At 47.2% G+C, this 13,484-nt stretch overlaps 1 protein-coding gene across 2 annotated transcripts in view; it reads right to left on the reverse strand.

Moving 5' to 3' along the window:
- LOC115477466 (inositol 1,4,5-trisphosphate receptor type 2) overlaps positions 1 to 13,484 on the reverse strand; it is an 801,768-nt gene that overhangs the window by 619,288 nt on the left and 168,996 nt on the right. The window lies entirely within an intron of this gene.

Consider the following 13,484-nt stretch of genomic DNA (forward strand, 5'->3'; position numbering starts at 1 on the left):
GATAAAGGGGATGGGACGACTTCCTTATGAGGAAAGGCTAAAGCGGCTAGGGATCTTCAGCTTGGAGAAAAGGCGGCTGAGGAGAGATATGATAGAGGTCTATAAAATAATGAGTGGAGCTGAACGGGTAGATGTGAAGCGTCCGTTTACGCTTTCCAAAAATACTAGGACTAGGGAGCATGCAATGAAGCTACAATGTAGTAAATTTAAAACGAATCGAAGAAAAAGTTTCTTCACACAACAGAGGAGTAGCCTAGTGGTTAGTGCAGTGGACTTTGATCCTGGGGAACTGAGTTCGATTCCCACTACAGCTCCTTGTGACTCTGGGCAAGTCACTTAACCCTCCATTGCCCCTGGTACAAAATAAGTACCTGAATATATGTAAATCGCTTTGAATGTAGTTGCAAAAAGAAAAAACCTCAGAAAGGCGGTATATCAAGTCCCATTTCCCTTTCCCTAATTAAACTCTGGAATTTGTTGCCAGAGAATGTGGTAAAGGCGGTTAGCTTAGCGGAGTTTTAAAAAAGGTTTGGACGGCTTCCTAAAGGAAAAGTCCATAGACCGTTATTGAATGGACTTGGGGAAAATCCACTATTTCTGGGATAAGAAGTATACTCGAATATAAACCCATCTGAATATAAACTGAGATAACATTTCCCCCCCCCCCCCCCCCCCCCCCCCCCCCACAGCTTTCATCCAGTTTTTCCTCTCACTGGCTTCACCAAAAGAAGGTACAAAAGGTAGTATAAAAAAAGCCAATCATCAGGAGTTAAAAAAAACATACAGGTAGTGTTCTAGAATTTTCAGGCATATTGTTTTAGCGTCAGCTTTCCTGTTTGCCATCATTAGTTTTTTTGCTGATCCTTGCACACTGGAATGCCTAACAAACCCAGACAGTAGCAAACCAAAATTATACAAAATTTAAGTGTCTTTGACTTCATTATTTCCTAAAAAGATAAGTCTCTAAACATTTTCTAAACATAGGATAAGAAAATATTTTCCTTATAGTAATCAGTACAGAAATGATACAGCTTAAGTAAGATAGAGCTAGGCCAATTAGTATTCTATAAGCCAAGGTACTGATCGTAAACTCAATTCGTGCGATGATTGGAAGCCAACTGTAAAGACATCAATAGTGCACTTTGATCTTGGGGAACTGAGTTCGATTCCCACTGCAGCTCCTTGTGACTCTGGGCAAGTCACTTAACCCTCCATTGCCCCTGGTACAAAATAAGTACCTGAATATATGTAAACCGCTTTGAATGTAGTTGCAAAAACCTCATAAAGGCGGTATATCAAGTCCCATTTCCATTTCCTAAATAAAAAGTTCTTAAGTGACTTTCTAAAAATTTGATAATTTCTAATCACTCTTAGTTCAAAAGGCAAAGAGTTCCAATACGCAGCAGCTTCACAGGAAATAAAAGACACAATTTTAACAAACTTAATCTTCTGTGCAGACAGATAACGTAAAAGAAGTTGTTCTCGTATCCGATCGGATTTACAACCTAGTAACATATTGACCGCATCTACAATATAAAGTGAAGCATCTCCAAAGTTTTTAAAACCATAAACCCTAGTTTAAATTGCATCTGTGCTTCAACCAGGAGTCAGTGCAATTCAGACATATAAGGAGTTACAGAACAAATTTTACCAACGAAAAGTTCAACCTTAACACGGTGTTTTACAAAATCTGCAAAAGTCTCAAGGTTTCAGACTAAGACTGCTATCCACCCCAATCCCAAGTAGTCATAAAGAGGTCTAAAAAAAAATGTTTAAAAAAAATTACCCACACAAATAATAACACATTGCTGTCTAAAAGGATAGTCCATAGAACCCAACCATACAAACATGGTCTTTTCCTTATTTAACTTAAGTCTATGGGACGTTATCCAATTTTCAATTAAAGTGAAACAATTTAAAATACCAGGGTAAGTCCTGGAACAGTCATCAAAGACAGGACAGAGAACTGAAATATCTGCATATATAAAAAAAAAAGTACAGGTTAGTTTGCTCTAAAACTGCTCTCAATGAGTGCTGCAAAATATTAAACAGTGTTGGTGAAAGAGGGGATGTGCCTTAAAGGCGTCAGGTGGAGGCCGGCCAGATAGCAGATATGCAGAAAAAATGGCTTCCTTAAGCCAACGGGCTATAGTGGCTTTAGACGCTGGAGACCCTCTGCGAGGACCTGACAACAGTACAAAAAGGTGATCAGAGGTCCTGAAAGCATTAGACGTCTGCAGATACTGCAACAGAACCCTGCGCACATCCAGAAGGTGCAACTGCCCAAAAGATTCCGGAAACTCCTCCCTAGTAAAGGAGGGCAGATAAATAGGCTGGTTTAGGTGAAATGCTGAAACCACCTTAGGCAGGAAGGAAGGCACTGTACATACCGTTTGTCCGGACTCTAAGAATTGCAGAAATGGGTCTCGACAGGACAGTGCCTGGAGCTCAGACACCCATCTCGCCGATGTAATGGCCACCAAAAAGACTGTCTTTAGAGTCACATCCTTCTCCAAAGCTCGCCTCAGCGGCTCGAAGGGCGAACACTGAAGAGCCTTTAATACTAGCCCCAGGTTCCAAGCCGGACAAGGGGCCCACACGGGAGGTCGGAGCCGAAGCACCCCTCTAAGAAACCGTGCAATGTCCGGGTGCGCAGCCAGGGAGAGGCCAGCAACCTTCCCCCGAAAACATGCCAAGGCTGCCACTTGAACACGCAGGAAATTATAGGCCAAGCCTTTTTGTATATCATCCTGCAAAAAGTCAAGAATCGGCGAGACAGAAGCCCGCATGGGTGTGATCGCTTTAGAAACACACCAAGCCTCAAACTGGCGCCAGATCTGAGCATCAGCAACGGAAGTGGAATGCTTGCAGGCCTGCAAAAGAGTGGAGATGACCTTGTTAGAATAGCCCTTGTCTCTCAATTGCGCCCTCTCAATAGCCATGCCGTAAGACCAAAGCGGCATGGATCCTCCATGGTCAACAGGCCCTATGTCAACAGGTTCGGTACCAGAAGCAAAGGAAGGGGAGCCTCCACCAGCATCCGCCAGAGGTCTGCATATCACGGCTGCCTGGGCCAATCCGGGGCAATGAGGATCACCACTCCTTGATGCAGCCGAATTTGCAGGAGGAGTCGCCCTATTAAGGGCCAAGGAGGGAACACATACAGGAGGCCCGGGGGCCAGGGTTGAGCCAAGGTATCCAACCCCGCCGAGCGAGGACCTCTCCGTCTGCTGAAAAAGGACGGGACTTTGGCATTTGTGCTTGAGGCCATAAGATCCGCTACGGGCGTTCCCCATTTGGCACAGATCTGAAGGAACCTGCTATGTGAGCTGCTGACAGAAGCTACAGATATAGCTCAGCCCAGTGGCATATCTGAGCAGCCTCTGCGGCCAGTGCTTGACACTAAGTGCCGCCTTGTCGATTTATGTAGGCCACTGCTGTCGTGTTGTCCGACAGAACTCTGACAGCCAGTCCCTCCAGAGTCTTCTGAAAGGCCAGAAGAGCCTGGAATATCGCTCTCAGTTCCAAGCGATTGATGGACCACCCCGTTTCCTCAGGTGTCCACAGACCCTGGGCATAGCTTCCCTGACAATGTGCTCCCTAGCCCTTCAGGCTGGCATCCGTTACCACCAGGCGCCAATCGGGAAGCGCTAGCGGCATTCCTCGCCGCAGCATGCTGTCTGAGAGCCACCACTCCATACTGAGTCGGGCCGCAGGGAGCCACGTGAGTCTGCGTTGATAATCCTGGGACATAGGAGACCATCGTTGAAGCAGGGAAATCTACAGAAGTCTCATGTGCGCTCTCGCCCAAGGCACCACTTCCAAGGTGGCCGTCATCGACCCCAACAGCTGGACAACGTCCCAAGCTCGCGGGCGAGGCATCCTCAGGAGCAGATGGACCTGATTCTGAAGCTTGCACCGCCTTTGGTCGGGTAGAAAGACAAACCCCAAGGCCGTGTCGAACCGGACCCCCAAATATTCTAGAGATTAAGAGGGGGTCAGGTGACTTTTGGGTATACTGATGACCCAGCCCAGAGATTGCAGTACTGAGACCACTCTGGCTGTTACTTGACGACTCTCTTCTGCAGAGTCTGCTCTGATGAGCCAGTGGTCGAGGTACGGGTGACCCCAGATACCCTCTCACCACAGAAACGCAGCTACTACCACCATTACCTTGGAAAAGGTTCATGGAGCTATGGCGAGGCCAAAAGCAAGGCCCGAAACTAGAAATGTTTTCCCAACACAGCAAACCGGAGGAACCAGTGGTGCGGGGGCCATATAGGAATGTGCAAGTAAGCTTCTTTTAGGTCCAGAGACGTGAGGAATTCTCCTGGCTGTACCGCCACAATGACGGAGCACAGGGTTTCCATGTAAAAATGCCGCACGCTTAGTGACTCGTTGACTTTCTTTAAGTCAAGAATGGGCCGAAAAGACCCGCCTTTTCACGGCACCACAAAATAAATGGAGTAACGACCGCAGCCGTGTTCGGCGGGAGGCACGGGGATCACTGCTCCAAGGTGCAACAAGACTTGTAAGGTCTCCTCTATCGCCGCCCATTTGATGGCAGTGCCGCATCGGGACTCCACAAACACGTCTCTCACCGGGCCACCGAATTCCAATCGGTAACCTTCTCTGATCGAGGTCCAGGACCCACTGATCTGAGGTAATCTTGGTCCACTCCACAAGAAAGAGGGAAAGGTTTCCTCCTACAGCTGTAAAGGAGGAGTGGACTGGCGTCCCATCATTGTGGAGGACAGCCCTGAACTCCTGGCCTTGAGCCTGCCGCTGCGGAGCGTTTGTCCGAGCAAAAGGAGTTCCTCTGCTGAAAACGGGCACGTTGAGTAAACCCAGCAGAGCGCCCCGGGCGATACCTTCTAGCTTCACGGAAGCGAGGTCTGGAGGAGGAGGGAACCACTTGACCCTTGGAAGAAGGCCGCGGCCTATCCTCAGGTAACCTCTGGGGTTTAGCATCCCCCAGGTCTTTAACAATCTTCTCCAACTCCTCTCCAAATAACAGAAGGCCCCGAAAGGGCAACTTCACCAGCCTTTGCTTAGAGGCCATGTCAGCCGCCCAATGCCGTAGCCATCTGTTTAGCCAAAGCTCTGACCAGATCATAGAGGGTGTCAGCTAAAAATGGCAAGGCCATCTCCATTCACGGTGCAACCTCAGCGAGGGCCTCCGCACCATCCACGGGCTGTTCCACTGCCTGTTGTAACCAAGAGAGGCAGGCTCGAGCAGCATAAGAACTGCAAACAGACGCCCTTAAGGCTAGGCCCGAAATCTCAAAGGACCGTTTTAGTGCTGATTCCAGCCGCCGGTCCTGAATGTCCTTCAGGGCGACCCCTCCCTTCTACTGGGAGGGTGGTCTTTTTTGTCAGCGCCGTGACTAAGGCATCCACTTTAGGCATCCCAAAACGGGCCAAGTGCTCCTCACTCAAAGGGTAAAGATGCCCCATCACCCTGGCCACTTTCAAGGGCCCCTCGGGGTCAGCCCATTGAGCAGAAATAAGCTCTTGGATGGAGTCATGCAAAGGAAAGGCACGAGCAGGCTTCTTAGTACTCGCCATCCTCGGATTACCAGAGGAGGCCTCGCCTTGAACAGGGTCATCAATAGAGAGGGCCTGTAAGGCATCAGAGATAAGTGCTGCCAGCTCATTGCGATGGAAATTCTGAACCACAGTGGGATCATCCAGATCCAGGCAAACCGGCACCTTCCTCTGGCTCTTCAGACCATGAAGGCCTGCCAGATCCCTCAGAATCCCCACAGCCCGACCACGGGGGGGGAAAGGGGGGTGCACCACTCTCCGACGGGGAATTTACCCATCTATGCTTAGTGTGCATCCAATGTTCAGGGGCATCCACATCTGACATCAGCCCCAGGCCACCATCAGTCGAAGGGGGACCAGGTAGCAATGCAGTGTCAGACACCTGCGGCACAGCTCTTTTCAGCATGAAGGCTTTATGTAAAATAAGCACAAACTCAGGGGAGAAAAACTCGCCCTGACCTCCCGTCTCCGAATTAGGAGCCACGGGGAATGGAGCTCCTCTGGCAGCCTCAGCCCGAGGCGCCCCTCTGCTCTCAGACTCCTCCGCAACCGCGGGGGTCGAGCTATGTGGCGCTTCCAAGATGGCGCCCGCTGCCAGCTCCATCGAGCGGGAAGAATCATCGCTCGCCATGCTCGTACTGGCTCTACCGTCTAAACAGCACGTTTTACAGAGCCCCGCTGCTGATCTGCGCTTGCCACAACAGGAACAGTGCTTAACTCCCTCAGCAGCCATCACCGAAAAAACGGCGGAATAAAATTCCAAAATGGCGGCTTCGCGCCCAAATCACCCCGATCGGAACGCCGTCTGCGGGCCCTCCCCGGAGGAGCTGAGTATCGCTCTTACTGCCAAGGTCCAAGTCCAGCTCTGGTCACGCTGCACAGTCAGGAAAAGCCTCAGAAATCGCAGCGCTGAAAAGCGTGGTTTTTTTTAAACGCTGTGAGGAAAGTTGGAGGCAAACAGCTACAGAGGCACTCCGGAGGCAGAAGAGGGTGGGAAAGGCAGGGAAAGGGCGAACCTATATGCCTGCATCCACACAGGGGGGAGGGTAAGGCAGGGAAAGGGCAAACCTATGTGCCTTTAAAGTGGGCTCCACTTAGCCTCAACACCCCTGCTACAACTGGCAAAAGCACAGGAGCCACCCCAGGCAGAATCTTGAAGGAGCTGAACAAGCTGCGTCCAACCCTGCTGGGAGATAGAGAAATACTGAGAGGCAGATGGAGCTAGCCGTCCTAGAGGCACTATGGTTTTCAGTGTTCTCTATCTCCCCCTTCTGGTAGGTGGACACAACCCATTCGTAATGGATTCATATGCTGCTGATGACAAGGAAATCAAATTTATCCAAATACCTCTCAAGCTGTTGAATAACAAAACCTTCCATCATTTTTATAGCAAGTGGGATAGAAGCTATAGGTCTATAATTGCTAATGTAATCCCTATCAGGTTGGGGATTACTAGCAGAGTAAGTCCCTGTGGAAAGTCACTGGGGGGAGTGACTGAGAGGTCCCTAGGTGGGAGGAAGCCCAGCCTAAGCAGAATAGCTTTGGAATAAAATACAGAGAGAAAGCGCACTGAAAGAGAAGTGGCGGGGGGGGGGGGGGGAACTAGGAAGAGCTAAAGTTAAGTGTTTGCCCTTTAGAGGGGCTTGCTGTCTGTCTGGTTTGGGTTTTTCCTTTTTGGTTTTCTGTTTTAATTGTGGATCACTGGTTGCCTGCAAGCCCCTGCCAAGTGACCTGAAGAAGGAGAAGGGGGATTCCATTTAAAACAAGTGAATCCACTGGCTAAGGACAAGACAAGTTACTGTTAGGAAAAACAGTAACTGTGAAGAAGAGCTCTGGATGGGCAGTGGAGAGACCCAGCCAAGGAATGCAGGGTCAGAGCCAGGGAGTGCCCATCCCATAGTCAGGGTGAGCCAAGGCAAACGTCACCTTGGATGGGAGGTCTGCTCATGAAGGTCTGGACCTGAGATACAGAGAGGAACACAGCCTTTGGAACACTATCTTTGGGGATAGGTGTGGACTGGAGCTGTACAAAGTGTAAATAATACTGTTTCAGAGTAACTTGTAAAATATACCCTAAGGGAGGAAAATAAAGAGGTTCTCTGGGGAACGTCACAAATGCATCTTCCTGTGCCATAGTTGGGTCAAGCCTGCTCTAGTTACTGAAAGGATGATGGTGAGCTGCTGTATAAGTGAAGTTTCTGTATATGGCAGAGAGGGGAAGGGAGAAATGAAGCTCCCCAAAATACCCCAATCCATTCCCATGGGAAAAAGCAGTTCCAACAGCTGCAGCAAACAAACACTAGCATAGCAATTAAAGAATTGAATCTTTCAAACAGTCCTCCCCTCTCTCTTGATCATAGATGCACAGAATATAAATACACACACACAAACACATCCACAGATGCAGACACACACATATCAAGCAATCACATAAATAAGCATGCACAGACACACATACAAACACACAAACATGTACATATACATACCAGCCCACACATATACAAAACAGATAAATATGCAAAATAGATATACACACGTGCAAAGGGGTTGGAAAAAATAACATGAGCCATACTCTTCATGGTTTTACCAATTGTTTTGTACATTTTCACATTTGTTTGGTATAAAAGACATGTACTTTTAAGTACTAGCCTTATTCAGTAAAGATTTTTTTCCACGGCCACAAAATGGTGAAAAGTATTTTTAGAATAAAACCTTCAGACATACTATAAGGCTAATTTTCCTTGTACAGGCAGGCCTGCCAGCCAATTTTCAAAGACCTACTCCCCACTGAAAATCCTACTACAGTCAGTGTTGCAGAGATTCTGTACACCATTTATTCAGCAGAAGCACAGTACACAAGATAAAAAATGGAACATTATATGTATCGCTCCAGAGAAGGGTAATGAAAATGATAAAGGGGATTAGACAACTAGGCTAAGGCTTTTCAGCTCAGAAAAGAGACGGCTGAGGGGAGATATGATAGAAGTCTACAAAATACTGAATGGAGTGGAAATGGTAGATGTGAACGACTTGTTTACTCTTTCCAAAACTACAAGGATTAGGAGGCATGCAATGAAGCTAAGTAGTAAATTTTTACAAATCGGAAAAAATATTTCTTCATTCAAAGTGTAATTATACTCTGGAATTTGTTGCCAGAGTATGTGGTCAAAGAAGTTGGTTTAGGGTTTAAAAAAGGGTTGGATAATTTCCTAAAAGAAAAGTCTATAAGCCATTGTTATAATGGACTTGTGAAAATCAACCACTTTTTTCTAGGATAAACAGCATAAAATCTGTTTTACTCTTTTGGTATATTGCCAGGTACTTCTGACCTAGATTGGCCACTGTTGGAAACAGGATACTGGACTTGATGGCCCCTCTGGTCTGTTCCAGTATGGCAGCGCTTATTTTCTTAAGTAATGCTCATATTCCACAGGGATTTAAAGATGAAATTCTTGTGCATACTTTCAGCCTGCTTTAGCCACCCTTCTCCCAAGTCTATTCTACACAAAAGGGGTGCAATCATCAAATGGACCTTCTATAGTTCTAAATCTGTTCTGGATTAATCAGGCACACAAGTAAGTGATATCACCACATGACACCCAAATGAAACAGCTCTCTCAAAGCTTAGAACTGAGGGCTAGATGCACTAAAGTCCTCGGAAGATTCGTTCCCTTACTGATTCCATAGCGAATCGGTAGGGAACAGCCATGCATCAAGGAAATGGAATGCAAATGAGCTGCTCGTTGTAGCTCACTTGCATTCTCTTTTTCCTCGGAAAACAATCGGCCGGTCGGACATGCGCAGAGCAGCCAAGCATTATGCTGGCTGCTCTGCGCATGCCAAAGATGTCCAAAAAGGACATCCTTGACGAGCACTTGTCAGAGCCATGGGCCAGAGCACAAGCTGCAGCCGCCAGTACAGCCGGTGATCCCTGCCACCCCACTCTCGGAAGAAGGGGTTGGATTGCGGATGATCGTGCAGACCCTCCACCCCGGGAACGCGTGGCTCTAGGGGCGATGGGGGGTGAGAGTTACATCAAAATACCACCGCCGGCATCGGGACATGCGAGGACGCCTAACATGGACATCCTTCACTGAAACATTAAAAAAAAAAAAAAAGGACAGCCCTGACAAGCAATTGGACGTTTTTTCCCAGATTTTTTTGTGATGGGTGTTCTTCTGCGAGGACGTCCAAATAAAAAAACTATTTGAACGTCCCTTTCGATTATGCACCCCCCCCCCCCCAGGTCTCTCTCCGCCAATCACAGCATTTAGCTGACACCGGTGACAGCTAAACACGCTGTGATTGGCTGAGAAAGACCTGGAGGAGACACAATCGAAAGGGACGTCCAAAAAGGGACGTCGCAAAAGAACACCCATCACAAAAAAATCTGGGGAAAAATGTCCAACTGCTCGTCAGGCCGTTCTTTCTTTTTTTTTTTTTTTATGTTTCAGTGAAGGACGTCCATGTTAGGCGCTTTGAGCACTTGGACGTGGCTAGGCAGTGAAGGACGTCCATAAAGGCTGGCCCTGACAAGCACTTGGACGTTTTTTCCCCCAATTTTGTTACATTTATAGAAGATTTTAGAGGCTGCGCGGCCCCAAAGAGAGGTACAGACCTCCCATTAGATTTTCCACGGTTAGGCAATTGGAAAACGGTAGTGCATCTCATTACAATACGATTTATACACATTGGGGTACTAATTTGCTCATCTGCATTCCGTTTTCGTTAGCTCCTACCGTGATCGGAAAATGGCTCGGAGAAGCATTTAGTGCATGCCACGGTTTACTACTTGCTCGTTAATGGCTCGTTAAGTTTAGTGCATCTGGCCCTGAATATGTACAGCCCTTCCCAGCGGTCTCTTTCAGTTAGAGGCAGATGTACTAAAGCTAAATGAGCCTTTAATGACTCTCCAACGAGGAAAATTTGATCCGTTGCATGCATCAAAGGGCTTTTACCGAGGAAGCCAGCAGCTAACGAAAACGGAATGGAGATGAGCAATTAGTGTGAAAACCCCATTGAAACGACATGCACTAACCTTTTCCGATTGCCTTTACGCAGGAAAAAGGCAGGAAATCTAACGAGAGGTCTGGACCTCTCGTTAGGACAGCTCTGTGCCAGGAAAAATCATTAAGTGAAAAAATAAACAAACTTTGAGCCAATCCCAGCGCAGGTTACTGACGTCAGACAGGGGCGGGCGCAGCAGGAGAGAGACGCGCGACCGAAGCTGGGCAAAGGCAGGCATCAGCTTTCTTCTTGCCCGTGCAGCGCCTTCGGACAGAGGAGAGAGGCGCTGCACGGGCCCGGTAAGAGGGAGGGGGGCCCGATGGAGGAGGGGAATGGCGGCGACGACCCCAAGAGGGGGCGGGGCACAGGGCGGAGGATGTCGGGAGGCGGAGCTGAGGTGAGACAGAGTAGTGAGGAAGGGAGGGGGGCAGGGGCTGCTAGAATTTTGCTTTTTCGGGGGGGGGGGGGGGAGCGGCGGAAAGTGGGGAGCAGCGGGGGGGGGGCAAGGCCGTCCATACAGGACGCTCCTGATGAGCGCCCTTGCCCCCTCCCGACCCTTTTTTTTATTTTTGTTTTGATTTGGGAGCCATGTGCTTGTGATTTGACTGTGTTTTGACTGTTTGTGGCATGCGCAGAGCAGCTAACATAACGCTTGGCTGCTCTGCGCATGATTTGGGGGCCGATTAACGATGTGTATTGTGATTCTTTAATACATTGTACGTTTCAATACCGATCTCAGCATGTGTGACTTTTTTTTTTGGTGCATTTTTCGTTATTTTAAAATCGTTGGGGACTTTAACGATTTAGATTTTTTTACGTTTGGTTGCTGCATCTGCCTCTTAGTTGAGAACTGCATTCCTTCTTGAGCAATGCCATTCTCAGAGAGATGGGAGGGATTGTGTGCCTGATTAAACACACTGTTTACAGAAAACGTCTTTGCTTTTTCTATCAACAAGCAATTTAATCATGTGAATGACTCCCAGGTTCAGGGACAATCAGTGCTGTAGATAATTTGTCCATTGTCTAGGAGCGGCCCATTCACAATAATGAAGTGACAATTGCTGACTTTACAAAGGCTTGTTGGTCAGCACAGCTTGACAAAAAGCACCTCTCTCAGTGAAGACTATTGTAAGTAGTAAAGAAAAGTGAAGATTTGATGTGAGGACTGCTGACACTCAGAGGGAGGACAGTTGGGGTGGGGGGAGGGGGGAGGGAGACCCTAAAACTCAGAGACAGGGAGGGAGACCCTGAAACTCAGAGAGAGGGACACCCTGAAACTCAGACAGAGGGAGGGAGGGAGACCCTGAAACTCGGAGGCAGACCCTGAAACTCGGAGGCAGACCCTGAAACTCGGAGGGAGGGAGACAGTGAAACCCAGACGAAGGGAGACCCTGAAACCCGGAGGGAGAGGACGACCCTGGAACTGGGAGGGAGGGAGTGAACGACCACGGAACTGGGAGTAAGGGAGGGGGATGACACCGGAACTGGGAGGGAGGGAGGGGGGGACCCTGGCACACACTCTCATTCTCACACACACTCTCTCTCTCACAAACACACTCGCACCCAGTCTCAATCTCTCTCTGTCACACACACACACTCGCAAATTCACTCTCTCTCTCTCTCTCTCACATAGTCACTCTCACACACACTCTATCAAACATACACACTCCGAGGAAAACCTTACTAGCGCCCGTTTCATTGTGCTCAGAAACGGGCCTTTTTTTACTAGTAATAATAATAATACCAGGGTTTATCTTTTCAGCTTACTGAATATGTGCCTGTCTACAGTTAAGCACGACTATTTACACCAGCCACTTGGCTGGAATAAGTGCTCATGCCCAAAGTTAGGGGTGTAAATGCGGACTTAAGCTGGTATTCTATAACTGCAGTTACACGCACAACTGCCAACTGCCATTATAGAATTCATGCTTAGCGCACATCACCCCAATGCCTAACTTTAGGTGATCTACTAACAATTACCTCCTTTGTGTTTTTGCTTTCAGATTTTGTGCATTTGCATTTGGTGTCATCCAATTCATGCTGCTGCTAGTGTCTGCAGTAGCACAGTGTTTCAGAAATTTACAGATGAAAAACAAAATGTGTGAGTTCCTCTTGAAACAGTGCTTTCTGCTCAAAACAAAGCCATGCTATGTGAAGCTAAGTAGCTGTGTGTTGTTTTCTTCATCTATCTAGTTTGTTTCAAACAAAAAATAAGTGGGTTTCTACTGTTTATCTCGGTTAATAAATAACATGGCCTGAATGAAGTAGCCAGTGTTATCTGTAACATTTGAAAACTATGTACATGGTCCCAGTGCATTCAATCATACTTTGACATTGTTACCTTAAAGGTATTGTATATTAAAAAGTGTTAAGTGGGATCACTAACTGTTTGGCTTGGAAGCCTATTTAATGTTAAAGATGATTGGAATTTCCTTCAAGAGAAGGTTTGTAGACAAGTTGATGTATAGGAAACCTTTTCCCCATCCTTTCTTTCTTTTTTTTTATTACACATAATTCAAATTCAAATCAGTTCTTGTATACTACTAATATACCCTTTTCAGGGTTCAATGCTGTTTACATACTAGGTGTAACAGAAGCAAAAAAAGAAAACTGTTAAAGTATGTGCATGAAACAAAAGAACATTTTAGGACATTCTAGTGGTTGATATGAAGAGATAGACATCATAATGGATTGCTATGAAACAGTCTTTGGGAACAGAAAGATTTTTAGTCTTTTCCGGAAGCTAAGGTAGCTATTATCTATTCTATCTCTTGTTTGTCCTGTTTGTCTGTCCTAATTAGATTGTAAGCTCTGTCGAGCAGGGACTGTCTCTTCCTGTTCAAGTGTACAGCGCTGTGTACGTCTAGTAGCGCTATAGAAATGATAAGCAGTAGTCGTAGTAATGTCAATAGGTAAAGAGTTCCATGATG

Source organism: Microcaecilia unicolor, chromosome 9 (genome assembly GCF_901765095.1).
Source record: "Microcaecilia unicolor chromosome 9, aMicUni1.1, whole genome shotgun sequence".
Taxonomy (NCBI): Eukaryota; Metazoa; Chordata; class Amphibia; order Gymnophiona; family Siphonopidae; genus Microcaecilia; species Microcaecilia unicolor.